This window comes from Canis lupus, chromosome 26, assembly GCF_048164855.1.
Source record: "Canis lupus baileyi chromosome 26, mCanLup2.hap1, whole genome shotgun sequence".
NCBI lineage: Eukaryota > Metazoa > Chordata > Mammalia > Carnivora > Canidae > Canis > Canis lupus.
This window is the reverse complement of record NC_132863.1, coordinates 32,544,085-32,571,036: the sequence shown is the minus strand read 5'-3', so window position 1 is coordinate 32,571,036 and position 26,952 is coordinate 32,544,085. Positions and strand designations below refer to the sequence as shown.

The 26,952-nt window shown below is 41.2% G+C and overlaps 1 protein-coding gene across 13 annotated transcripts in view; it reads left to right on the top strand.

Moving 5' to 3' along the window:
* PTPRT (protein tyrosine phosphatase receptor type T) overlaps positions 1 to 26,952 on the top strand; it is a 1,036,563-nt gene that overhangs the window by 508,094 nt on the left and 501,517 nt on the right. The window lies entirely within an intron of this gene.

Here is a 26,952-nt window from a genome sequence, read left to right as displayed (position 1 = left end):
ATTGCTCCTGTGATGTTACATTGGAATTTTGCAGATATAATGAAGATCTCTAATTAGTTGACTTGACTTTAGTCAAGAGAGAATGAGTCAAACTCACTCATGGTAAGTGATTGAGTTTGATTGAGTCAAACTTACCATGAGTGAGTTTGACTCAATCAGGTGAGCTCTTTTACAGACAGTCTAGAAATCAAAGGCTGCTTATCCTGCTGGCCTTGAATCAAGCTACCAAGAGTCTACAGCTTCAATGAAATGAATTCTGCCAATAATCACATGAGGTTGGAATAGAACCCCAAGCCTCAGATGAGATCCCAGCCCTGGCTGACAACTTTACTGCAGCCTTGAGAGACCCTGAGCAGAGCAGGGCAGAGAACCAAGCTAAGTCCTGCCTGGACTCCTTGACTTGCTGAATCTGAAAGATAATAAATGTGTGCCATTTTAATAAGCTGGCAAATTTTTGGTGATTAATTATGTTGCAGTAGAAAACTAATACAACATAGGAAAACTGCCTCTGATATATTGGAGACAAACTTATAACCCAAATCAGTATGAGAACTCCCATTTCTAAGAGTTTTTGCCAACACTGTGTGTTTCTAACCTTTTAAATCTGTCAAACTAAGAGTTAAAAAAAATGCTTCTTTAATTTGTGGTCCTCAATTACAAGTATGGTTGCATATTTTCCATATTTTAATTTTTATTTTAAAATTCATTTTTAGTATGTTGCCTCATCATATCCTTTGCGTATTTTTCAAATTTTTTTATCGATTTGTGGGAGCTCTTTACATATGTGGATGGCAGGAAAGAGAAATATAGATCTTGCTTTTTATCTGTTATAAATGTTGCAAGTAGATTTTCCTTCCCCAGCTTGGCAATTTTTTTTAAAGATTGTATTTATTTATTCATGAGAGACATCCAGAGAGAGAGGGAGGCAGAGAAGCGGAAGAAGCAGGCTCCCCACAAGGAGCCTGATGGGGACTTGATCCCAGATCCCAGGATCAGGACCTGAGCTGAAGGCAGACGCTCAACTGCTGAGCCATCTAGGCGTCCCTACAATTTTGGTTTTATTTAAAATGTTGTTTGTGGTGCTTGATGAGGAGGGATTGAATGTTTTCTCATTCTCTTGAGATTTAGGAAGGCCTTCCTGGTAGTCTGTATGGAAGATGGATTGATAGAAGTGAGGAGGCAATTACGTTAATCCAGGTGAGCTAATAAAGATGAAGCCTGAACTGCTTTAAGTTTTGTAGAGATTAAAAAAAGAGGATCTGAGTCCAGAGAGATCTTAGAAACGAAATTGGTGAAGTTTGGTATACTCAGAACTGACGTTTTACAGATGGGAAATAGAGACTTCTAGATAAAGTAAGTGATGCATGGTCCTGCTTGCATCAATGGGTAAGAAGTTCACTGTGGAAGTTTCTCCTTCTCAAATCTGTACTACCAGAGGCAAATCCCTTGAGACCTGGCAGCAGCCACCTCTTGTGATCGCAGTCCTGCCTTTACTTCCAGTGGGTGGATGAATAAATCATTCCTGGAGTCTCTTTTTTTCCTCCCCAAGAAATGAAAGCCTTACTCTTTGCTGTGTTTTCTTTGAATCCCTGTCACCAGACCTATGGTTTTGAAGCTAAGCAGATTGGTAGGGATGTTTGCTCAAATAAGGATCTCCTTGGTCATGCCTGGCACAGAATAGATTTCCCCTTACCTTGAGCAGCCTTGTCTGCAGTCAGGCATGGGGGCGGGTGGGAAAAGAAGTGTTCAGCCTTGCAGGGAACAAACTTCAAATGAAAATTTGCTGGCAAGAACAGAGAAGGTAGACCCATCTCTTCCTGGACTCTAGAAGATTCTTTACACCATCCAAAATAACTTCTGTAATGGCAGAAACAAGGTTCTATTAGGCAGAGAGTTGAAACATGCTTGGGCACTCCCGCTGGTGGGAGTAGAAGGGAGACACCACAGTAACAAAGCTGAGGTCCTGAAAGTCTTCTGACACTCGAGCCCAGGTGTAGGTTATTAAACTTGGTCCCTTGGTTCATTTAGTGCAGAGGTTCTACACTGAGGGCCATCTTGCCCCTGCCCAGGGGATATTTGACAATATCTGGAGACATTTAAGTTCTCACAACTGGGAGGTGGATCACTGGCATCGAGTGGGTACAGGCCAGGGATGCTTGTAAACATCCTTCAATGCACAGAATAGTCCCCTACAATAAAGAGTTATCTGGCCCCAAATGTCAATAGTGCCATTGTTGAGAAATCCTATGGATAACTGGCCTCCCCATTTTCCCTGGGGTCTCCTCTGGGTATTGCTTGGCCTTGTTGGCAATGAGTATGAGATAGGAGTGAGGAGTCAACACCCCCAGAGTTTGGACCACAACTCTGCTCATCCTGAAGCTGGACAGGAGAGATGAACAGGCGAATCCCTCTGTGAGATACAACAAGATCTTTCCTCTCAAACTCCAAGTCTGGCATTTATAAACATTCACTACTGTCTGGCAAGGTGCCCGTGTCTTATACCAACGCACAGAAGTACTGACATCAACTTTGATTCTGATGATCCATTCACTTTGCCAGATTGAAGCACTGGATCTGTCAGACGAGGTCAGCTGTGGGTGGTGGTGGGGGGGAGGTAGGAGGCTGGAGCTTTGAAATTCTGTAAGTAGATAAATATTTGATATGTCTTAGCTGAAGCTAGATGTTCTATACATGAGTCAGAGCAGACTATTTGGATTCTCAACTCCTGGGACCATGCTCCCCTAAAGCAGTCCAGAGAAAAGGTGAAATTGTGAAAAATTAGCATTAAATGCTATCTGTATCTCAAGCATAATATCATTTCTCTATATGGACATGTAGACATATGTCTACTATATACACATGTTAAAGATTTTTTTTAAAGATAGATTTCCGATGTGTTTGTATTGATGCTTTGCAGCATTTTTTTTTCTGTCCCAAGAGATAAAGAACAAACATTACAAGGAATAAATATTGGCCCTAAACTGTCATTCATAAAGGATGCCCATGCCTGTATTCTGTTTCCATAAACCAGTTTTACAGAAAAAAAAAAGTGTGTGTGTGTGTGTGTGTCTTGATTCTGTTTCTCAGAAATGGTCTTGGTGGCACAGAATCTGGATTGACAGCAGCAAATGAGATTTGCATGGAGGCACTGTCTCCAGCCCACAATCCCAAGAGAGTTCTCATCCCCGTCATTGTTAATCCCCCTTGGCAGGAGCCACCTTCTCTCTCTCACTCCCCTCCCTAACATCAGTCTCCTGATATTCCTGCTTTGGCTGATGTTTCTCTGTTGGCTTGTTGTCTGGGACTCCTTCCCATGCCATTTAACTCCTGCCCCCCTCTGTCACAGCAACTTCATTAATTCCCAAGGCCACAACCACCTGAGTCTACAGGTAATCCCTGAATCCATGTCTCCAGCCTCAATCTCTCCTTGAGCTGTAGACTTGCCAGCCAGTGAGATGAAAACACCTCTCCTCCCAGTTTCTGCTGCTTCTAGCAAAGGAGCCATTTCCTATCCATTGAGTGTGAGAAACCCAGACTGTTGTTTGACCTCTCTTTCCCCCATAGGTTAGGAAATGGTTTGTTCCTTGTACTGCTGAGGGGGCTTCCAGATCTCTGGTGCCGTAAGTGCTGTCATAGCGAGTAGGGGAGTTGTCATCTTTGCAGTTGTCATTATCTGTTGTCACTGTTGCCTTAATGTGAATCTGAGCAGCAGCGTCCTGCTCCTCATAAGAGCTTAAGTTTGTCAGCAAGTGTCAGCAAACTCCAAATCTAGTTTTCCCAGGCTAGACAGACAAGCTCCCCAGATCTCCTCATGGCTCTCAGTAAGCCACATGGCATCATGTACCTGCGTAGCCCAGGACCCCAACACGACTATGAAGAAGGCACAATAGGATAACGCAGTAGATGGTGACCGGGAGGGTGAACAGGGCAGGAGATGGTGTCTACATGAGGAGCAGCACAGCCTCCATTCCTGATACTTTCGGAGCAGAGCTTTGAGCCCCGAGGTTGTCAGAGGCTGGATGACCATTGGGTAAGGAAGGCGTGCAGGGACTGTCAGCCTCCCACAGTGGCCAGGCAGGCATGTTTCTAGAATCTAGCTCCTCTGATGATTCTGAGATCCCATGGTCATCCTGAGGCCCGGGCAGTGCAGAGACTCTTGAGCTGGATGCCGTGGCTCCGTTTCTGGCCTGCCCTCCCATGCGTCCCTGTACTGTTACTTAGTCAAAGCCTCCCCAGCTTTTTGGTTCCATGGCCTGGTTGATCATGTAGCTAGCTCAGTGGCTGAGTTTTTCACACGCAGGAAGTTCACTGACCATTTCACTCCATTGGAAATGGAAGAAACATTTGGGGTATTCTTCAACGTCATTTTCATTTTCAAAGACACAGAAAACTCCTGGAAGCTGCCTTTCAAATCCTGATTTAAAGTGACTGGGGCTGACAGCATGGCTAGGCAGAGGCCTTAGGATGGAAACCAGGGAGCTGAGCTGACGTGAGCTCAGGCAGGCACCCCAGACGTGAGCATTGTATGGTCTCTGCAAAGGGCAGACACCGGGGATGGACAAGACCCTTAGAGTGAGTGGTTTCCCGTCTCCTAAGCATGATACAACTCCACGTCTTATTTTTTCCACCTTGTTCTGAAAATGCCTGATCCACTTAAGGCCTCCGCAGCTTCACCATATTGAGGGAGGAGTGAGACGCCGAAACCCCAGTATTAGTGGCTCCTTGTCTCTTGGCCTGGGATCACAGGAGTGTGACCTGTGACCAGACATCCTGAGGAGGACCTCAGTGTGCCTTGGGTAGGCTAGCATTTTGTTCCCATGCATTTTTGGTAACAGCTTCTCTTCATCTATGCGATGTGCTTTAATGGTGGAAGCAAAGACTAGGAAGAAATGGCCTCTCCTCTGGGCAGAGACCTGCACATGGTGACTGTTTATTAAGCCAGTCAGGACCTGGATGGCGTTTGTCAGGAGGGAATCCTGGCAACCCAATGTTGACAGCAGTAGTTGTCTACATATGGGGCTTGTGTTACGTCCTGTGTGCTCTGTGCTTGGCTTTTTACATGCATAACTTTCACTGAGACTCTCAAACACTCTCAAAAGCAGTTGCTGTTGTCTGTTTTACCAATGAGAAAATTGAGGTTCAGTACATTATAGCCAGGCTCTAAATACTGGAGAAGCGAGCATAGGGTCCATGGAAAAAGGATGAAATCCATAGAGTGATACCATGTTTTAGCTCTTTTCCTGATTCACAGGCTGGCTTTCATGCTGCTTCCTGCTTTCATGGTTTTGTATGGCAATCTTGAGGGCTGTAGTGTCAATACACCTAAAAAATAGTGATGGGGTTTTCCAGCATGAGATAGAAGGGAGGTGGGGAAACAGTGGACTTCTCTGCTTCCCCCACCCCAAGGAACACACACACAAATGCATGCACACGCATGCACCCCCATTTGTTTATGTCCTAGGTCACATAACTAGTCAAGACTAAACTAGAACTTCCATCTTAATCCAGATCTCTGTACACAGCATCATCTGATATATCTTATTAAGCATCTTCTCTGTGCCAGGTCCTGTGATGGATGCAGGGAGCTGTAGATATCTTAGGATTGTGTAGGAGAAGCTGTAGTTCTCAGGTTAGCACTGTATCCGTCCTGAACTTTGATAGAACTCCATTTTTAGACTTAATAGACACATTTATATCTCTCTCCCTTTTTCTTTTGGCATTACATTATTTTTTTTGTTATGTAGTTAGATTTATTAATCTTCCCCTTGGTATTTCTGGGTTTTGAGTAAAGAAATAGAAAGGCTTTAGATAACCGAAGGTTAAAAAGGAGTGTACATATATTTTCTTCTAGGATTTCAATGGATTAATTTTTCCTTTCCAATTTTGATCATTTTTTTCTTGGTATACAATGTGTAATATGATGCATTTCTAGTAAAATCCATCTTTGGGATACCACTTTTAGTATACTAAGCCCTTGTGGCATTTGGATCTATTTCTAGACTCTCTAATGTTCCACTCATCAGTTCTGTTGGTATGACAATTGATTATTGAGATTTTAATTACTGGCTTTTTATATGTATTACTTCCATTTAAGGTAATAACTTTTAAAGTTGGGAAGGTTTCCCCATAGCTTATTTTCTATCTTTTCTTGCTACTCTTATTTTCCCTAAACTCCTTACGGTGAATAAAAAGCTCTGTCTCTTTCATCTGATTGGCACAAATTCATTTTCAAGATTCAACTAAAAAAAAAAAAAAACCCTCTGCTCTAAGGAGTCTTCCCTAATGTCCTCAAGATTTGTTAGGTTCTTCCAATCCTGATTTGTTCCCATAGTACCCTGTGTATCCCTCTGTCTGCTCATATGGTAAGGGCTTGTGATTGGTTACTTTTCTGTCTCCCCCCCCCCCCTGAGCTACACTGTCCTTGAGGGCAGCACCTAGTCAGCCTCACTGTTGCATCTTCAAAGCAGAGAGCACAGTGCCTCTTATATAGTAACTACTAGATCCAATCATCTATTGCTACATAATAAACTACCTGAAACTTAAGGACATTAGAGAACAATATTTATTTTTTATTAATCTCTTATTTTTTTAAAGATTGACTTATTTATTTGAGAGAGAGAAAGAGAGCAGGAGGTAGAGGGGCAGAGAGAGAGGGAGAGTGAATCCCAAATAGACTCTGTGCTGAGTGTGGAGCCTTACGTGGGGCTCCGTACCATGACCCTGAGACCATGACCTGAGCTGGAACAAAGAGCTGGACACCCAACTGACTGCTCCATCCAGGCGTGCCTGCCTCTTACTATCTTGGTGAACTGTGATGGGAATCCGCTAGGTGGCTCTGCTTTGGGGATCCCTTGGTTCCTCCAAACAGTGGCTCTTACCCAGGAGCCATGGCTAAGGCTTCTTCCCTGACAAGCCTGGCCGTTCATGCTGGCCATCTAGTGGGGGCGTCAGCTAAGGCTCTTGGCTATAACATTTACCTGTGGCCTAGGCTCCCTCACAGCATGATGGCTGAGCCTTTGAGGAGCAAGAGAGCCTGGTGGAACCTGTATCATCTTTTATGACTTGATTTCAGAAGTCACATTGAAGCACGCCCCTCATACTTCCTGAGGCAGTCTCAGAAGTCCATCCACTTTCAAGGAGAGGGAACATAAACTCCACCCCTTGATGGGGAGTGGCAAGGTCACAGTGTAGAACTTGTTGGATAAGTGAAATGATAACGGCTACCTTTGGAAAATATAATCTGCCACAGTGCTCAATAAATATTTTCAAGTATTTACAAATAAATGATTCAAGATCCCCAGGTGACATTCCGGGCTCAGACTTGAACTAGGACTTCTTCTGATTGATCAGCAAAGGAACAGGTGCCTGAGGAGAGTTTGCTCCTAGCCCCCACCCCCGGGTTAGATGTGAAGCCAAGTTGCTGGGAAGTTTTCCCATTAGTTTTAAGGAGCTGCATGTGGATAAATGCAGTCATGTAGGTAAAGCATTTTGAGTTCTTGATCACAAACCTTCCTCTCCCCCTTTCAGAGTACTGGGTTATTAGGGTTTGTTTTTCCTTCTCTACTTTTCAAGTAAGTACTTTGAAAAAGATGCATGTAGGGGAAATAATACATTAAGTATTTCTGCTGAAAAGTGGGGTTTCTGCTCAAAAGGAACATGCGCTGTGTTTATTTATGACTGGCACACAAATTCAAGAACTGAGCTTGCTGCTTGAACACTTGACTTCATGGTTTTTGCTCTCAGAGCCATCTCTCACTAATGGAGAACACAAAAGGGTTTGAGGAAGCTGTCCTTGCTGATTCCACCAGGTAAAGATGCTTGGGCTAGTAGATAGTGCCATGAGATTAGATGAAAGAACTGTCTGCCTCTGGGGAGGACCCTGCTGGGTCTCGTGCAGTTTGATGGACCATGAGATCCCTAGGATCAGGGGTGGACGGGAGCTGGGAGGGTAAGTGTTACTGCTGTTTGCATCTCAGTGACAGCCTTGAACTGTCCGGTACAAGTTTCTGCCGTGGGAGATGACCCACTTGTAGGAAGGCCTCTGCTGAGACAACCTTTATTTAAAAAAAAAAAAAAAAAGATTTATTTATTTATTATTTTGTGGGGTAGAGAGAGAAAGAGAATCTTAAGCCGACTTCCTACTGAGCACAGAGCCAGACACGAGGCTTAATCCCACAACCCTAAGATCATGACCTGGGCTGAAATCAAGAGTTGGACGCCCACTGGACTGAGCCTCCCAGGTGACCCTGAGACTGCCTTTAATGAGTGTGCCATGTGTCATAGAATATAGGTTCTGAATCCAAGCGTTTTAGACTTGAGTCCTAGTTCTGCCATTTACTAACGTTGTGGCCTGGAACATGACTTCACTTCTCCCTGCCTTAGTTGTCCCATCTCAGGAACAGAAGTGAAAGTAGTACCTACTTTCAGACGCTTTGAGGATATAAGTAAGGTGTTTAGAATAGTGCTTGGTACATAATGAACACTGAGTAAATGTTATCTCTTATTTTCACTATGGCTCTGATTGTTGTTCTCATTGTCATTATTGCTCATAAACTTGATCTCTAAACTGTATGTGTAATGTTAACTTTGCTCGTGACCACATTAAAAAATATAGATGAAATTAGTTTTAGTAATATGTTTTATTTAACCCAGTATACCCAAAATATTATCATTTCAATGTATAATCAATATAAAATTATTGGTGTATTATACATTCCTTTTTTCATTCTAAGTCTTTGGTTTTTTATATGATGTGCTCCTTAGAGCATATCTCAGTTTTGACTGGTCACATTTCAAGGGCTCTTGGTGGCTGGTGGCATTTCAAGGGCTCAGTTAGTGGCCCTGTGTGGTTGGTGGCCACTATACTGGACAACACTATTTGGAGAATTACACCATAAATTCAGGGGAATCTGACAAAATGCCTACTAGGGCAAAGGGATGTATTTCTATTGAGTACCTACTACGCATCAGACACTTTAGATATACCATGTAATTTAATCATTGTGACCATATTGCCCTCCCCCCATTTTACAGATAGATACTCAGCTAATTTACCCAAAGTGACCCAGTTAGACAGAGGCTGAACTTGAAATTAAGTCTGTGAAACTGAGTCTCCTTCCCTGTGGTGAGGTGGTAACTAGAGGCTCGATTTTCTGCTAGTGGCACATGAGTGCCATCCAAATTCAAGACAGCGTTCACAGAGACATTTGTAATGTGTGCCATGTCTTCTTTGTGACACAGTTGAGTAGAGCCAGCTGGCATGTCACAAACAGGTGATGGACTGAGTCTGGGTCTCAGGTTAGTGTTCAGGATAAACCTGGGGTTTGGAGCTGTGTCTGTGACCTAGTCATGACTCTGTGTAAGGCTGAGATCTGGGTTCAGTCTGTGAATAAGAATTGAGTCTGTGACCAGAATCAGAACTCCATCTGTGGCCAAGTCAAAGTTTGACCTGAGGCAGAGAGGCCAGAGCTCTACTTGGAGCCAAGGTCTAAGCTCGTTTTTTTGTCCAAGGGGCAGAGTGGTACATGCAGCAAATTCTTGGGAGTTGAAACATTTAAGGTCAATCCTGTATGTCAGACACCAGGCCTGGCAATGCCTTTGGAAATTTCTAGGAGCAAGAAACTGAGCAACAAAGCAAATGCTTATTTAGGGGGCATAACTTCAGTGAAGGTGAGGGATCTAGTAGGAGTGGTAACTCCCTGGGGAATGTTAAGAGCACACAGTAGCCTGATAACCTCTACCATGCCACTCTGGGTGGGACCAGGATCTATGAAAGTAGATTCCAGTAGCTGTGTTGCATGGAGTGGTCACGTGAGGTGGAGAACAGAAAGGACGTGCAGAGCTCACAGGGTGTCAGCCAATGTGGCTGGATTATGGTGGTGAATCAGGGTATTTAGGGAGCCCAGGACTTGGCATGCCATCTACTCCTAAAGACCAAGCTGAGTGTGTGGGGGATACCACCAGCAGGGTCCCAGAAGGTTGTGTTTGTCAAAACGAGTCAAGTACCAGTCAGTGGGCCACAAAGGGGTCACCTCTGGCACAGGTTAAATAAATTATGATATAGCTATCCACTAAAATGTTATCTAGCCTGAGAAATGAATGAGGGGCAATTTTCAATATATCATTAGGACAAAAGCAAAGTAGGAACAGGATATATAGTATGCTCTCTCTTGCATAGGAAAATGTGGAAATAAAAAATATAAGTGTAAATGCCAAAGGATTCCAAATGCTAATAAAAGTAATTATTATTATCTAGATGTTGCCAAGGAGGGTCTTCTTAACAAGTAACTGAGCTCAGTTCAGGGGCCAAGCCAAGCCCCAAATTGCTGCTTCTCCCCAGACTGAAAAGCCATGGCTCTTCATTCCTGTCACTTACATCTCAGGGTCCACATGGTCATCTGAGGGTGGCTGGGAGTCAGGGAGGAAAAGTGAAGTGAAGGAGCCCTGGGAGCCCGGTAAGTCCTGACCTACTGGAAGCTGTTTCCTCGTGGTCTCCTCCCCAGAGCAAGGTAGAAATGTGCTTTGTGAATCTGACATTAAACTGCTTGCTTATTCTTAGTTTGAGCTAAAATCAAAATGATTTTGCAAGAAACCCAAAGCAGTGAAAAGCGATAGAGCTGAACATCCATACATTATAGATATTTCTTCTGGGGTGGAAGAGCCTTGTGTGTGTTGTTGTTGTGGCTGCCAAAAGTCTGTAGTAAACTGTTTCCAGAAAGTATTGTGCATTTATAATGCAGTTTAGGATTGCTTATGTTTTTATTTGATATATACATATTTCATGAGAACAACACTGAACGTGTATTTAATCAGGATTTGTAAGGAATCACTGGTAATCCTTTTATGTTTCTTTATATTTCTGCATTATAAATTTGCTTCACTGCACATACCCCAAAATTACTGAGCTGAAAAGATTGACAGTGCAGTTGAACTAAATATCAACAAACATTATGTATGTGTGTGTGTGTGCATGTGTGTTGTGTATGTATATCTTATATGTTGCAGATATATTAAAAATATAATTTTCATTTGGTGGAGAAGGGATAAATTATTCAATAAACTATGTTGGAGAACTTGGCAACTATTTGGGGAAAAATAATTATACCCTCACTTCACATGAAACTCAAAAAAATCCTCTAGGAATTATTATTATTAAATATTAAAACTGAAATCATAAAACAATTTGAACAATGTGTTGGTAAATATATAAAAAATCTTGTATAGGAAATTATTTAATAACTCCTTGCCTTAGTTTTTTCATCTATGTAATGAAATAATAATAGTGTCTATCTTACAGGATAGCTATGGGGATCAAACAAGTAATCTATGTAATATAATATGATATGAGTAATATGTCTTTAGAAAAGTACCTAGCATATGGTAAGCACTATATAAGTATTAACTATTATGTCTATTTCTAAACATGATATCTAATAAAGACACTAAAAAATAAAATGATAGATGTGATTATGAAATTTTAAAATTTGTGAATGTCAAAAAAAAATAGCATACACAAAACAGAAAATGCAAATGGCACATTAAAAGTCAACCCAGGTGGGCAGCCCCAGTGGCCCAGCAGTTTAGTGCCACCTTCGGCCCAGGGTGTGATCCTGGAGACCCGGGATCAAGTCCCACGTCCGGCTCCCTGCATGGAGCCTGCTTCTCCCTCTGCCTGTGCCTCTGCCCCTCTCTTTCTCTCTGTGTCTGTCGTGAATAAATAAATAAAATCTTTATAAAAAAAAATTCAACCCAAGTGACAGAAAAAAAAAAAAAGAGCAAATATCCTATATGGGTAACTATTCCAAATCAGTAAGAGAAAAAAATTCTCTATGTAGAGTTATTATTCCAAGTCAATTAGAGAAAAGAGGTAGTAGACTTCTCAAAGGAAATATGAACTAGAGTTTCAATAGGCCAGTCATGAAAGAAGACACTCATATTAATTCGTTCTTTGAACAAATATTTACCATGTCCCTGGTTATACACTGGGCTCTCCAGGATGTTGGGGTACAATAATGGGTGGAATGAAGGCCCTGCTCTCAAGGAACTTACATTGTAAGAGCCAATAAACATATAGATAAGAAATCCAGTTCACAAAGAATCAAAGAAATGCAAAGCTAAAGAGTGAATCATTTTTTGCGTGCCCAAATAGTAAATATTTTTGAATGATTTTATCACATATCAGTGATGATGTAAGGAAACTAGCACTCTTACACCTTCATAATGGGAGTAGAAACTAGTTTAGTGTAGTCTGTAGGGAATTGTATCAGTAAGTGCTAAAAGTTTTTAAATGTGTTATTCCTGCAATTCAACAGTGTAACTCATAGGTTATTTTGAGGAATAATCAGAAATGCATAGAAAGATATCTATACAGGAACATGTATTCACTGATTGATTCTCTCATTTTCAAATATCTATTGATTGTTACTACACTCAGGACACTCTTCTAGGCCTTGGGGATACAGCAGTGATAAATGCAGAGGAAGTTCCCATTCTTTAGGAGTTTATACTGTAGTATGGGTATTTTTTTTAGTAGGGAAATGTAAGGTAGACAGACAATAAACATACAAACACACACATATATTTATAAAACCAATTTGGAGACATAGATAAGAGGTAGATAGATGTAGACAGCGAAAGTAGTATAAAGCAAGATAAGAGGGGAGGATTGCTCTCCAGCTCTCCAAGGGTGCTGATGTGGAAGGAAAAGAGATAGTACCTATTTTATATAAAGAATTAGAGAAGATCTCTTTGGTTAATTGGTATCTGTGCAAAGACCCACATACATTGAAAGACCATGTCATGCTGATATCTAGGGGAGGAGCATCATCCTACAGAGGATAATGAGTGCAAATGCCCTGAGGTATAAGAAACATGTTTGGTATCTTCTCTTTGAGCAGAAACAGGGAAGCCAGGGTGGCTGGAGTGGGGTTGGCCAGGGGAAGATCAAAGATTAGAGCAGAGAGGTGCAGAGGACAAGGTCACATAGAGATTTGTGGGCCATTCTGAGGATTGTGAGAGTGTTAAGACGACTGACTGATATTTAAAACTATAGTTACTCCTTTAATATCTCATGATTTTTACAGGTCAGGAATGTAGGTGGGGCTCAGCGGGGAGATTCATTGGCTCCATGTAGCATTGACAGAGGTCACTCAGGTACTCACCTGGAGGATGAGCTGGTCAGGGTTCAAGATGGTTTCACTCATATTGACACCTTTGCGGGACGGTTGGAAAGAGGGACTTGGCTGAACTGGTTGGCTGGAGTGCCTACCTATGAACTGTCTGGCATGGTGCTCTCTGGATAGTCAGATTTTTTTCATGGCAGCTCAGGACTCCTGGAGAGTGTTCCAAAGGGCAGGAAACAGAAGGGTGGGATGGAAGTCTTATACAGAAATTGGATAGAGTCACTTCCTCTGCATTCCAATGGTCTTGTAGTTATACAGCCAGTCTGGTTTCAGCAGAAGAGGGGTAGAGCTCACTTGTCATGGGAGGAATAGAATTGGCAGCCACATTTAGACTACCATATAGAGAAAGAACAAAGAACCAGGTTTATTTCAGTGTTATTTAAAACTGTGACAATGTCAAAATAACCAAAATATCTGAGAAAAATGGCTAATATATTTGATGTGTATTTATGGCCACATAATGGAATATTTGTTTGTCAACCAATAAAATTGTGTTTTTAGGGAATATTGATGAAATGAGGAAAGATAACGCAGTCTGCCTGTGTGTGTGTGTGTGTGTGTGTGTGTGTGCACGTACTCATATGTAGGGTTGTGCTTGTGTATGATTGTCTGCCTATAAACATACTTGAAAAACTTTTAGGCAAGGGAGGGCCAGTGTTCAGCCATGATCATTCTTTCAGTAGTGATCAGGACATCTATGGTCCTATTACTTGGCCACTTTGACAGAGTTCTGAATGTGAGCCCTTTTAAAGTCTTTCCACTGATCGTTACACAGGGACTGTGGGTTACAGGAGGCAAGCAGGCCATTGCTCGAATGACGGAGCAGACTGGATACCATTGTCATGACCTTAAACTGAGAGTGTATTTGATTTGTAACCACTTTTTTTTGAAGCTCTATTAAGAGATGACTGGCTCTCTAAGAAAACGTTTCCATTGTCAAGACCAGACTCAAGATCATCTCTGTGGACCGGGTAGTTGAAGAAGCCACAAATCTCATTATTCACTCACTTATATGGTCAAGGATACCACACAATTAAAGGTGCTAGGGCAAGATAAGAGAGGGAAGCTCTGTGTGCTAGATACTCTACTAAGCCCCAGGCTGTAGAGAAGAATGAGATAGGTTTTTTGTTAATGAAGAGTTTGCCATGGAACCAGGTCTATCATCTCTGTATTCTGGCCTGGCCCTAAGACCAACATTTCATGGTAACTGTATGCATATTTGAATGAATGAATGGGAGGACCATTCATTCACTTGGAATGCATTTGGAAGAGTAGGAAATCAATGATGCAGTTCAGGTCAGGATTCTGAAGGTGAAGTCCGGGATGTTTCGTAGGCTTCTCATCTGTGTGTATGTCCAGCTCTTTGAGCAAGGTAGCACTTGTAATTCTATGCATTACACCACCAAAGGGTAGTGGCAGACCCATAAACAGGATGATCATAGACAGCCATGGTTGCCAGCATTTTTGGAGTCTCTCTGTAAATTTCAAAAATCAACCCCTCTTGGTGAGCAAGTCGCAAAATATGCCCATCTTTCTGGACTAACCCAGTCCATTGTGAAGGGTGGGATGGGGTAGATAATGGCTCCCAGGCTAATTTAATTCTAGCTTTGACCAGTGGTTTTGTGTAGTACACAATCAGAGATGGCAGCCTAAGTGCCTTGGCTCCTTCTAGGTTGTTTGTGTAGCCTGCTCTGATCCTGGTTCTGCCCATCTTTGTTTTGGACAACATGGTCCAGCCTATCATTCCTTCTCTAGCCTCAGGACTCCATCTGGCAGACATGCGTTTGAGGCTCATTCTCTATTTTTTTCCCTGAAAGTATCCATCCCAGGCCATGCCTTCAGGACCAACCCTCCACACCAAGTCTGCAGGAGCCTCTCCATACCCTAACAAAGGGGGCCAGCAGGCAGGACCAAGACAGGTGCTCCTCCCACCTCGTCCTTTCTCTCCACAGAAGAGACCAGATTCAGATGCATCTATGGAGACCAGGGAGAGAGGGCCGAGCTCACACTCTCGCAGCAAAACCACCGTTATTATGATCAGCACTTAGTGCTTAAGAGGTAACCCTAAGTGCTGGGTCCACTTGGGAGAATCAAAGCTAGGACCCCGGCCCCTTTGTTATTTCCCTGTGCTTTTGCGTGTTCATTTTAGTTACTCCTTTAGACCAGAATTTAAGCTCTTTATTGATTTGGCTGATCAATTGCCCAGTAATGCTCCAGGCAAGAGCCCGATAGCAGTATAGATTCCATCACACGTAGCAGCCCCCCTCCCAGTCCCTCTCAGCTACAGCAGTGATGTCTTCAGCATCTTTGCTTTTAAAAAGATGTTACTGGAAAAAAAAAAAAAAAAAAAAGATGTTACTGGGCAGCCTGGGTGGCTCAGCAGTTCAGCGCCACCTTCAGCCCAGGGCATGATCCTGGAGACCTGGGATCAAGTCCCATGTCAAGCTCCCGGCATGGAGCCTGCCTCTCCCTCTCCTTCTCCCTCTGCCTGTGTCTCTGTCTCTCTCTGTCTCTCATGAATAAATAAATAAAATCTTTAAGAAAAGAAAATATTAAATAAATAATAAATAAATGTTACTTTCTTTTCCAGTTTTACTGAGAAATAATTGACATACATCCCCTGTATAAATTTAAGTTGTACAGAAGGGTGGTTTACATATTTACATATTTTTGGAAATGATCACCACTATAGGTTCAGCTAATACCTAATCTTCTCATGTAGATACAATAAGAAGGAAAAAAAGAAGAAGGGAAAAAATTATTTTTGTGATGAGAACTCTTCAGAGCTACTCTCTTAACAGCATTTCTGTTTGTCACACAGCAGCTTTAGTGACAGTCCTCATGTTGTCCATTACATCTCTAGGGCTTATATACCTTATAACTGGAAATTTGTACCTTTTCATCTTGACCCCCTTCCTCCATTTCCCACCCTCTGCCTCTGGTAACCACATGTCTGATCTCTTTATAAGTTTGATTTGTAAAAATATTTCTCATTCATTCATTCATTCATACATTCATTTTTAGATTCCACATATAAGATCATACAGTGTTTGTATTTCTTTGTCTTACTTGTTTACTTAGCATAATGGCTTCAAGGTTCATCATGTTGTCACAAATAGTAAGATTTCCTTGTCGTATTTTTTTTATGCTGAATAACATTCATGTGTGTGCGTGTGTTTGTGTGTGTGTGTACCACAACTACTTTATATATCATCTCTCAATGGACACTTAGGTTGTTTCCATGTCTTAGCCATTATAAATTATACTGATGTAAACATGGGATTGCAGATACCTTTTCAAGTTAGTGTTTTTGTTTTGTTAAATATATTCCCAGAAGTGGAATTTCTGGATCATATGGTAGTTCCATTTTTAATTTTTGGAGGGTCCTCCATATTGTTTTCCATAGTGACTGCAGCAATTTACAATCCGCATTAACAGTGCACAAGGTTTCCCTTTCTCCACAACCATATCAGCATTTGTTGCCTTTTGTCTTGATGATGGACATTCTGAAGGTGTGAGGTCATATTTAATGGCGGTTTTAGCTTTTTGTATATCTTCTTCAAAGGAATGTCTGGTTCGGTCCTTTGCACATTTTTAAATTGGGTTATTTGGTTTTTTTGCTAATGAATTGTATGAGTTCTTTATATGTTTTAGATATTAGCCCCTTCAGACATATGATTTGCATATATTTTTCCCATTCCATAGGTTGTCTTTTCACTTTGTTGATGGTTTCTTTTGCCATGGAGAAGCTTTTTAGGTTGATATAGTCCGATTTATTATTTTTTTTTATTTTGTTGATTATGTTTTAGATCTCCTATCCAAAGAAATTATTGAAAGACCCATATCAGGGAGCTTTGTACTTATGTTTTCTTCTAGGAGTTTCATGGTTTCAAGTCTTACATTTAAGTATTTAATCTGTTCCAAGTTAATTTTTGTGAGTGGCATAAGGTATGGGTCCACTTTCATTCTTTAACACCTGACTATCCAATACTCCCAGCACCATTTATTGAAGGAACTCTCCTTTCTCCTTTGAGTATTCTTGGCTCCCTTGATTGGACATGCTTATGTTTATTTTTGGCTCTTAATTCTATTCCATTGGTCTTTTTTTATGCCAGTAACATATTGTTTTGGTGACTACAGCTTTATAATATAGCTTGAAATGAGGAAGTGTGATATTTCCTGCTTCATTTTTCTTCCTCAGGATTTTTTTGTTTGTTTGTAGCTATTTTAGGCCTTTTGTAGTTCCACGTAAAGTTTGGGAGTGGTTTTTCTAGTTATGTTAGAGAAATGTCATTGAAATCTTGATAGGGATTTTATTGAATCTCTAGATCACTTTAGTCAATATTTACATTTAAAAATATTCTTTTCACTCCACTTATGTGTGTCTTCTATTTCTTTCATCAATGTTTTTGCAGTTTTTAGCATGTAGATCTTTTACCTCCTTAAATTTATTCCTAAGTACTTAATTGTTTTTAACACTCTTATAAATGGTATTGACCACTTTATTTCTTTGTCAGAAATTTCATTGTTAGTTTAAGAAACACTACTGATTTTTGTACATTAATATTGTATTTTGCCAACTTTACTGAATTCATTGATTAAATCTTTTTTTTCATTTCTTTTTTTAATAATAAATTTATTTTTTATTGGTGTTCAATTTGCCAACATACAGAATAACACCCAGTGCTCATTCTGTCAAGTGCCCCCCTCAGTGCCCATCACCCATTCACCCCCACCCCCCGCCCTCCTCCCCTTCCACCACCCCTAGTTCGTTTCCCAGAATTAGAAGTCTTTATGTTCTGTCTCCTTTTCTGATATTTCCTGCCCATTTCTTCTTCCTTCCTTTCTATTCCCTTTCACTATTATTTATATTCCCCAAATGAATGAGACCATATAATGTTTGTCCTTCTCCGATTGACTTATTTCACTCAGCATAATACCCTCCAGTTCCATCCACGTTGAAGCAAATGGTGGGTATTTGTCATTTCTAATGGCTGAATAATATTCCATTGTATACATAGACCACATCTTCTTTATCCATTCATCTTTCGATGGACACCGAATCTAACATTTTTTTCATTGTGTCTTTAGATTTTCTGTATATAAGATCATGTCATCTGCAAATAGAGACAATTTTACTTCTTCTTTTCTAATTCTAATATCTTACATTTTTCCCCTGTCTGATTGCTCTAGGTAGGATTTTCAGTACTAGTTGAATAGGAGTGGGAGTTGGCATCCTTATCTTGTTCTTGATCTCCGAGGAATAGCCTTCAGCTTTTCACCATTGAATATACTGTTAGCTGTGGGGTTGTCATATATGCCCTTTATTATGTTGAGATGTGTTCATTTCTATACTGAATTTGTTAAGAGTTTTTATCATTAATGGATGTTGAAATTTGCTGAATGCTTTTTCTGCATCTGTTGAGATGATCATATGGTTCTTTTCTTTCATTCTGTTAATGTGACGTATCACATTGATTTGCATATCTAAAACTATCCTTTCATCCTAGTGACAAACCCCACTTGATCATGGTAAATGAGACTTTTAAGGTGCTGCTGACTTTGTTTTGCTGATATTTTATTGAGAATTTTTATGTCTTTATTGATCAGGGATATTAGCCTATAATTTTCTTTTCTAGTTGCATCCTTTTCTGGTTTTGATATTAATTTTGGGGAGTTATGTTCTCTTTGATTTTTTTAGAAGAGTTTCGAAAGGATTGGGGTTAATTTTTCTATAATTTGTGGTAAAATTCACAGTGAAATTATCTGGCCCTGGGCTTTTCTTTATTGGAAGGTCTTTGATTAGTGGATTCAGTCTTTTTACTAGGAATTGGCGTATTCAAGTTTTCTGTTTCTTCCTGATTCAGGCATGGTAAATTGTACAACTCCTTTTTTTTAAGATTTATTTTTTCATTTTGGAGAGAGAGTGCACAAACGAGGGGTTGGGCAGAGGGAAAGAGAGAGAGAATTTTGAAGCAGACTCCTTGCCAAGCACAGAGCCAAACACGGGGCTCAATCCCAGGACCTTGAGATTATGATCTGAGCCAAAATCAAGAGTCAGATGCTCAATCGACTGAGCCACCTAGGTGCCCCAGGTTGTATGTTTCTAATAATTTCTCTATTTCTTTTAGGCTGCACAGTATTTTGGCAGATAGTTGTTCAGAGTAGCCTCTTGTGAGCCTTTGAATTTCTGTGTTATCAGTTTTAAGGCTTCCTTTACATTTATAATTTTGTTGATTTGAGCCCTTTTTCTTTTTCTTTTTCTTTTTTTCTTGGTGAGTCTAGCTAAGAGATTGTCAGTTTTGCCCATCTTTTCAAAGAACAAACTTAGAGTTTCGTTGATCACTTCTATTGTTTTTCTGTTCCCTATTTCATTTATTTTTACTCTAATATTTATTATTTACTTTTCTTCTGCTAACTTTGGGCTCAGTTCTGTTTCTAGTTCTTTAAGGTGTAGAATTAGGTTGTTTTTGGACTATTTATTGCTTTGTAATATAGGCATGTATTGCCAGGAATTCCCCCTTAGAACTCATTTTGCTACATTCCATATGTTCTGCTATGTTGTGTTTCCCTTTTGTCTCAAGAAAAGACTTTATTTCCCCTTTAATTTCTTCTTTGACCCATTGATTTTTGGGGAGAGTGTTGATTTCCATGTGTTTGTGAATTTTGCAGTTTTCCTCTTGTTATTTATTGATTTCTAGTTTTATGCCATTGTGATTAAAGAAGATACTTGGTATGATTTCAGTCTTCTTGAATTTGTTACGACTTATTTTGTGGCCTAACATATTGTCTATATCCAGAAAATGTTCAATGTGTGCTTGAGAAGAATGTGAATTCTGCTGTTTTGAGATAGAATGTTCTGTATATGTCTATAAGGTCTCTTTGGTCTATGGTGTTGTTCAGATCTGCTGTTTTCCTTATTCTCTGGATGATCTATCCATTATTGAGAGTAGGGTATTAAAGTCTCCAACTATTATTTTATTTTTATTTTTTTTCCTTTAGCTGTTTATTTTTCCTTTAGCTCTGTTAGTTTTTGCTTTATGTATTAGGTGCCCTGATGTTGGGCATGTAAATATTTACAGTTGTTATTTCTTCTTGATGTATTGACTCCTTTATCATTATATAATGACCTTCTTTGTCTCTACCATTTTTATTTTATTTTATTTTATTTTTCTACCATTTTTAGTTTAAAGTCTACTTTGTCTTTTATAACTATCCCTCCTTGCTTTTTTCTTTTTTTTTTTCTTTTTTGGCTACCATTTGCTTGAAATGTCTTTTTCCATCCCTTCACTCTCAGTCTGTATGTTTTTAAGAGTAAAGTCAGTCTCCTGGAGTTAGCATATTGTTAGATCTTATTTTATGATCCATTCAACCATTCCGTGTCTTTTGATTGGAGGATTTAATCCATTTATGTTTAAAGTAATTATTAAAAACAGACTCACTATTGTCATTTTGTTAATTGTTTTCTGAATATTTTGTAAATTCATCATTCCTTCTTTCTTTTTTTATTTTAATGTTTTATTTAAATTCAGTTAGTTAACTTAGAGTGTATTATTAGTTCCAGGGGTAGAATTCAGTGTTTCATCAGTTGTATCTAATACCCAGGGCTCATTACATCAAGTGCCCTCCTTAATGCCCATCCTTCAATTACCCCATACCTCCACCCACTCCTCCAACACCCCTCAGTTTGTTTCCTCTAGTTAAGAGTCTCTTATGGTTTGTCTCCCTCTCTGTCTTTATCTTATTTTATTTTTTCCTTCCCTTCCCCTGTGTTCATCTGTTTTGTTTCTTAAATTCCACGAGTGAAATCATGCAATTCTTGTCATTCTCTGACTGACTTATTTCACTTAGAATAATACCCTCTAGTTCCATCCACATTATTGCAAATGGCAAGATTTCATTCTTTTTGATGCCTGAGTAATATTCCATTGTCTATGTATGTCACATTTTGTTTATCCATTCATCTGTTGATGGACATCTGGGCTCTTTCCATAGTTTAGCTATTGTGGATTGCTGCTCTAAACACTGGGATGCATGTGACCCTTCAAATCACTATATTTATATCCTTTGGATAAATAACTAATAGTGTAATTGCTGGGTCAGAGGATAGCTCTATTTTGAACTTTTTGAAGAACCTCCATACATTTTTCCAGAGTGGCTGTACCAGCTTGCATTCCCTCCAACAGTGTAAGAGGGTTCTCCTTTCTCCACTTCCTTGCCAACATCTGTTGTTTGCTGAGTTGTCCATTTTCTGAGAGGTGAGGTGGGTATCTCATTGTGGTCTTGATTTGTATTTCCTTGATGCTGGGTGATGTTGAGCATTTTTTCATCCAACTGTCTTTTTGTGCGTTTTTATGTCTTTTGGTATCAGTAAGCTATGACTTCTTACAAGGTTCTTTTGTATAATTACTGTAAGATTTTCTGTTGTGGTTACCATGAGACTTACATAATATGTCTTAGAATTTTAGCAACCTATTTTAAATTAATAACAACCTAATTTCCGGTAGAATCAATATAATTTGCTCTTTTACTTCTTTTATTTCATCATATATTAGGTTATTGCTGTTATAATTTTACATGTTTTTTAAAATTTTACATGTTTTTTCCCTTTAAAGGCATGCAGTTTTCCCTACCCAAAAACTCCTTTTATATTCTCTTTCCAAGTTTGATTCCTCCCTCTCTGCAAACTCCTTTGTAAAGGTTATTCCCATTGAAGAATTGGGTATGGGGTACTGATATAATATGACTTTATGATTTAGCATGTTTTCCTGCCCTAACACTTTAGGCCTGTCTCTTCTTCAGCCACTATTTGGAGGGACCATTCAATTCAGTAAATATTTTTTGAGCACCTAGTAGGTGTCAGCCACTGTTCTAGGTGGTTCAGATAGATCAATAAACAAAACAGATAAATCCTTGCCTTCATTATGCTTGTGTTTTTGTAAGAGAGACAGAAGTAACCAATAAGCATAATTGATGAGTGAATTTTACAATATACTAAATAGTCATAAGTACTTTAAGGAAAAATGCAGCAAACAAGGGAGATTGGGAATACTTATGGTTAGAAGTGATAATTTTAAAGAGAGTGGCTAATGTAGACCTTATTGAAGATTTCATGTATTGATAGACTTTAAGGAGGTGAGAAAGATTTAGTTAATTCAATCTTGAAGGGTGAGGAAGGAGGAAAGACTTTCCAGCATAGGGACAGCCAGTGCAAAAGTCCTGAGGCAGGAATAGATTTGCTATGTTCAAAGAATAGCAAGGAAGCCAGGGGCTGAATATGTGAGGGAAAGAATGGAAAAAGTCTAAGTCGAGGTGGGAGAGTGTAACTGGAGACTGGGTCATACAAGGACTTGAACCATGTCGTAAGGATTTTGGTCTTTGTTCTGCATGAAATGGGAGCAGTGGAAGGGTATTGACTAGAAGGAGATGGTTTGCTTGCAAAGTTAAAATAATCTCTCTGGCTATAGATTTGTGAATAGACTATAGAAAGCCATTGCAAATCCAGGATCCTGGGGATGGTAAACATCCAGCCAACATATTTCCTTGTGCATTAGTTGTGGAAGTGAGAGAAGGAGAGGAACATTAGGCTTGGGTTCCTGGAAAGATGAGATTGCTGCCAACGCAGATGGAGAAGGACTCAGAACAGGTTCGTTGGGGAAGATCAGCACTTTAGTTGTAGGCACATGAAATTTAGAAGAGCCACCAGATATCTATTAGACAACATGAGAATTTGAAAAAACATAGCTTCTGAGTCAAATAGGCCTTATTTGAAGTCACACTTCTTTGCTGGTTAGCTCTCTGACCTTCAGAAAAGTAGTAACGAATCTGAGTCTCAGATTTTATGCACCTACAATGAAGACCATTCTCTCTGTGTATATTGTACTAGAGATTGAGACCCGGGTAGAGTCATGGAGGAGTGTGTCAGGAAAGCAAAGTGAGCTGGGAGAGGGAAGTCCCTGCTTAGAGTATTTCCAGAAACACTAGGGATCAAATCTATTCTCAACTCACAGGCTCTCCGGAAACTCACTTCTCCCACTCTGGCCTCAGGTTCCTCATCAAGAAGATGAAAGTTGACATGCTAACCTTTTAGGCCTGCCTTGGCACTAAGGTTGCACGAATGTGAGGATCTCAGAGTGGGGGGGAAATCTACCTTCCAGCTTGCTAGTATCTTGCCTCACTCTTGGGTTTAACACAGGTAGATGCATTCACGTGTACAGCAACACACACACACACCCTCAGCCCAGCTCAGCTCAGCCCAGCAGATTTTCTGGTGTTTGGCAGATCCCATCTCCCTGGGCATATCAGTGACTGCATCTGGCTAAACCCTTCTTAGCTGCAGGCACACAGATCTCTGTGCTATGGATCTCCTTCCTTTGTGGCCTATAGTCTGGCAGCCTGGTCCTTCCTGGTGGTCACACCAGACAGAGAGAGCAGTCTAGGCAGTATAACCACAGGCACTGCCAAAGGGATGAACCCCTCACCTCTTTTCAAGGGTTCCAATAAGGGAGGAGGTAAATGTCACAGATCTGGAAAGCCATCTAATTTACACTGAAATGCATCTAGGTCAGGAAACAGGTTTGCTTTCCTTCCGATGTCCTCAGACATGTATGCTTGGCTCTCCCTTCGTGTCGCTTTCCCCCTCCCTTGGGGCACCTGTACCACCACCTGGGTGGTCTGTCTAGGCTCCTTCCTTCCATGCATCCCATTAGACTTGCTCATTCACCTCCTCTTGGGAGGTTTGTGACCTCCTGATTGCTCTTACATGGCTCTTTTTGGGGAGTGAATCATTTTAAAACTAGTTGATTTCCTTGCAAACTGCATTATGCTTCTGTGATCCAATTTTGCAAAAAGCCTGATGTTTCCTTTCTGCTCTGTTATAACAACTGTTGGTGGTAAATTGACCTATCTAGCTTTATTTTTTTAACTGTCGCTATATTGGTCCTCTTTCTTGGTGCTGGCCTGTTTTTCTTCAGACTATTAAGTCTGTTCGTTTCTAAAATACTACTTGACCTGAACATTCTAGTATACTTTATTGTCAATTTTATTCTCCTTCATTTTACTCCCTAGCTTCGTCCCTGACCATCCATTTATCATACCATTTATCACACTCTATCAAAATGGCCTGCCTTCCCCACCAGGCAGTAAAGGCAGAAGTTGGGAATTGGCCTTCTCTGTGGGTGCAGAGGACCAGTTCAGGGATGACAGTGCATGGGAGCTCAGAGAACATTTGTAGAATGAATGGATAGCTGAAGGAATTAATAATAATCATCCAGGGGAAAAGATGATGGTAAATATATTTATACTCCTACCAGCTGTTAAACAAGGAGACTGCTAAAATAATGTGGCTCTAATGCTATAGCAGCCTATGTAACCAGACCAAAATTCTAGCCTGAATGCCTCAGGATTATGAAATCAGAACACAATCACAACAGCCAACTAGGCTTTAAGCTATAGCCAATCAAAAAATCTCTTTCCTTTGCTTGCCATACTCTCTATGTGAGTCTTTCCCTGGCTCCTGTTAGCAGGGCACTCCTCACCACTTCCAGTTTGGTGCTACTCAATTCTATGCTTGGGTAAACTTAAACATTTTAATATGCCTCAGTTTATCTTTTAACAGCTCTAAAATATGTGAATACATTAATGCCAAACCCTAGTCCATCTAATAAAGCAGAGAGAGTTCTGGAAGCTATAGGTTATTTTGCTGACCAGGATAAACCCCAGACCTGTAAGTTCCAGGGCACACCAGGCCATCAAGTCATGCTGACCACCGTGTGAAGAGCCATGGGAACCCATGCCACAGCATCTTCAGGTCCCTGGGGAACAGTGGGCACCTGGATAGACCTGGACTTCATCTTCTATCCTGGATTAATTGATTAACTCCCTGATACACCTAGCTAGTCAGAAGACGTTTCCTGAGACCTGTCTTCAGGTGGTTCAGGTGTGCTGCAAGGTGTGGCTGTGCTGCAAAGAATGAACATAACTACCTTCTTCATGCTCACAATTTAGCAGACAAGTGAACTTAGGGTCCAGAAGAGGCAGTCAACACCAACTCAGACAGGGGATGTGCGGCCCAGAAGAAGTGATGTGTGGGGTAAGTCAAGTGAGGAGAGAAAGGGATACAGTGTGATGGAGACACAAGCAGGTCCACACTGGACAATCTAGGGGGCAAAGGCCCAGAAGGAGAAATAACCTAATGCCCCAAGGTACTTGCAGTACCTTTATAATCCAGTACTTGCAGTACCTTTATAATCCAGTACTGGCTGGATTATAAAGCATGGAAGGTGGAGGGGTGGATCAGAGCTGATTTCTCAAGGGTCTGCTTAGCCAGCCAAGGGTGTAGATCTCATCACAAAAGCGGTGGGGAACCCCTGATGATTTTTAAGCAGAGAGGTGTCATAATCAGAACTGCATTTTGGGTTGCTCATTCTGGCTGGTTGGTGGAAAGTTATAGGGGACAGAGATGACAATAGAACGTCCAAGGAGACAGCTGTTGGGGTTGTGCAAGCAAGAAAGGATTGTGTCTGGACCAGTGGGGCAGGTGAGAGGGCTGGGGAAAGTGGGTAGGTTTTGAGAGATTTTTAGAAAGTGAAATTGACAGGCCTTGGCAATTTGTTAGATCAGGGTTTTGAAAAGAATAGCCTATGGACCAAATCTGGCCTAGTGCCTGGCTTTGTAGACTCTTGTTGGCACGTATTCACATTAGAGTGGCAGAGCTGAATAGTTGTGACAGAGACCCTATGGCCTGTAGAACCCAAAACGTTTGCCGTCTGGTCCTTTACAGAAGATATTTGTCAACCCTGGCTTAGACACAAAGCCCTGGGAGAGGTGAGGCAGAGGAGGGACTTGAGTCAGCCTGCTGTTGAGTCAGAAGCCCAGGAGGTGGGCAAGGGGCCGTCCATTCCTCTTAGCCTTGCTTCAGCCTTGCTCCTTCACTGGGGGCTGACACTCTGCCTGGCTCTTCCCAGCCTCCACTCCAGGGAGACTGGCCCAGCCCTTCCTTCTCTCTCTAGCTGGAATGCTGCTGGGATTCGAGTGTTCTTCCAAAGCCGTGACTTGGTTTCATGTTACCTCAGGTTACATGCTGCCCTGTCTCAGCCAGTGCCCATCTTCCTGGTTCTTTCCATGCACCTGGGACCAGAGCTAGATCTAGTCATGTTCCCAGCCCTCGCCTCCCCCACGGCCACCCGCAGCTGTGCTGCTGAGGCCCCAGCACCCTGTCTGTCCACCTGAGGCCGTGCCAGTGGCCTGGGAGCCATGTGGGCCATGGGGCCCCTTTGGGCTCCGGCCCCCTCCCTCCCTCCGCTCCAGCAGTGGTAGCCTGTGGGGCCCGGGGCTGGAACTTTCTCTGAGACCAGGGAGCAACCCCTGCTGTCTCTTTTTAAGCAGGTCACCTTTGGTGGGTGTGGAAATCGTTTTTCTACTTGTCAAAGTGACATTTTCATGATGGCCAAAGTTATTAAGTGGCATCTATGGGCGCCCTCTTTTTAACTAAAGTGAAGTAGGCTGGAAAATGTCAATAGTGATAATGTTCTGTTATGCCCCCAATATCCCTTGATTGAACGCATGGTGGAAATGGCAGAAACTCAGAGCCCCTTGCAGGCAATGCCAGCTCGAGAATTTGTTCAGGCTTACGGGGTTTTTAACTACTAAACCTCGAGGGCCATAAGTAAGATACCTGCTGCCAAGGCCCTCTGACTGGGAAGCATCCGAGGCTCAGCCTGCAGTGCTCTGCTTGGCTCTGTAGCCCTGGCCTTGGCTGCAAGCTCAGAGC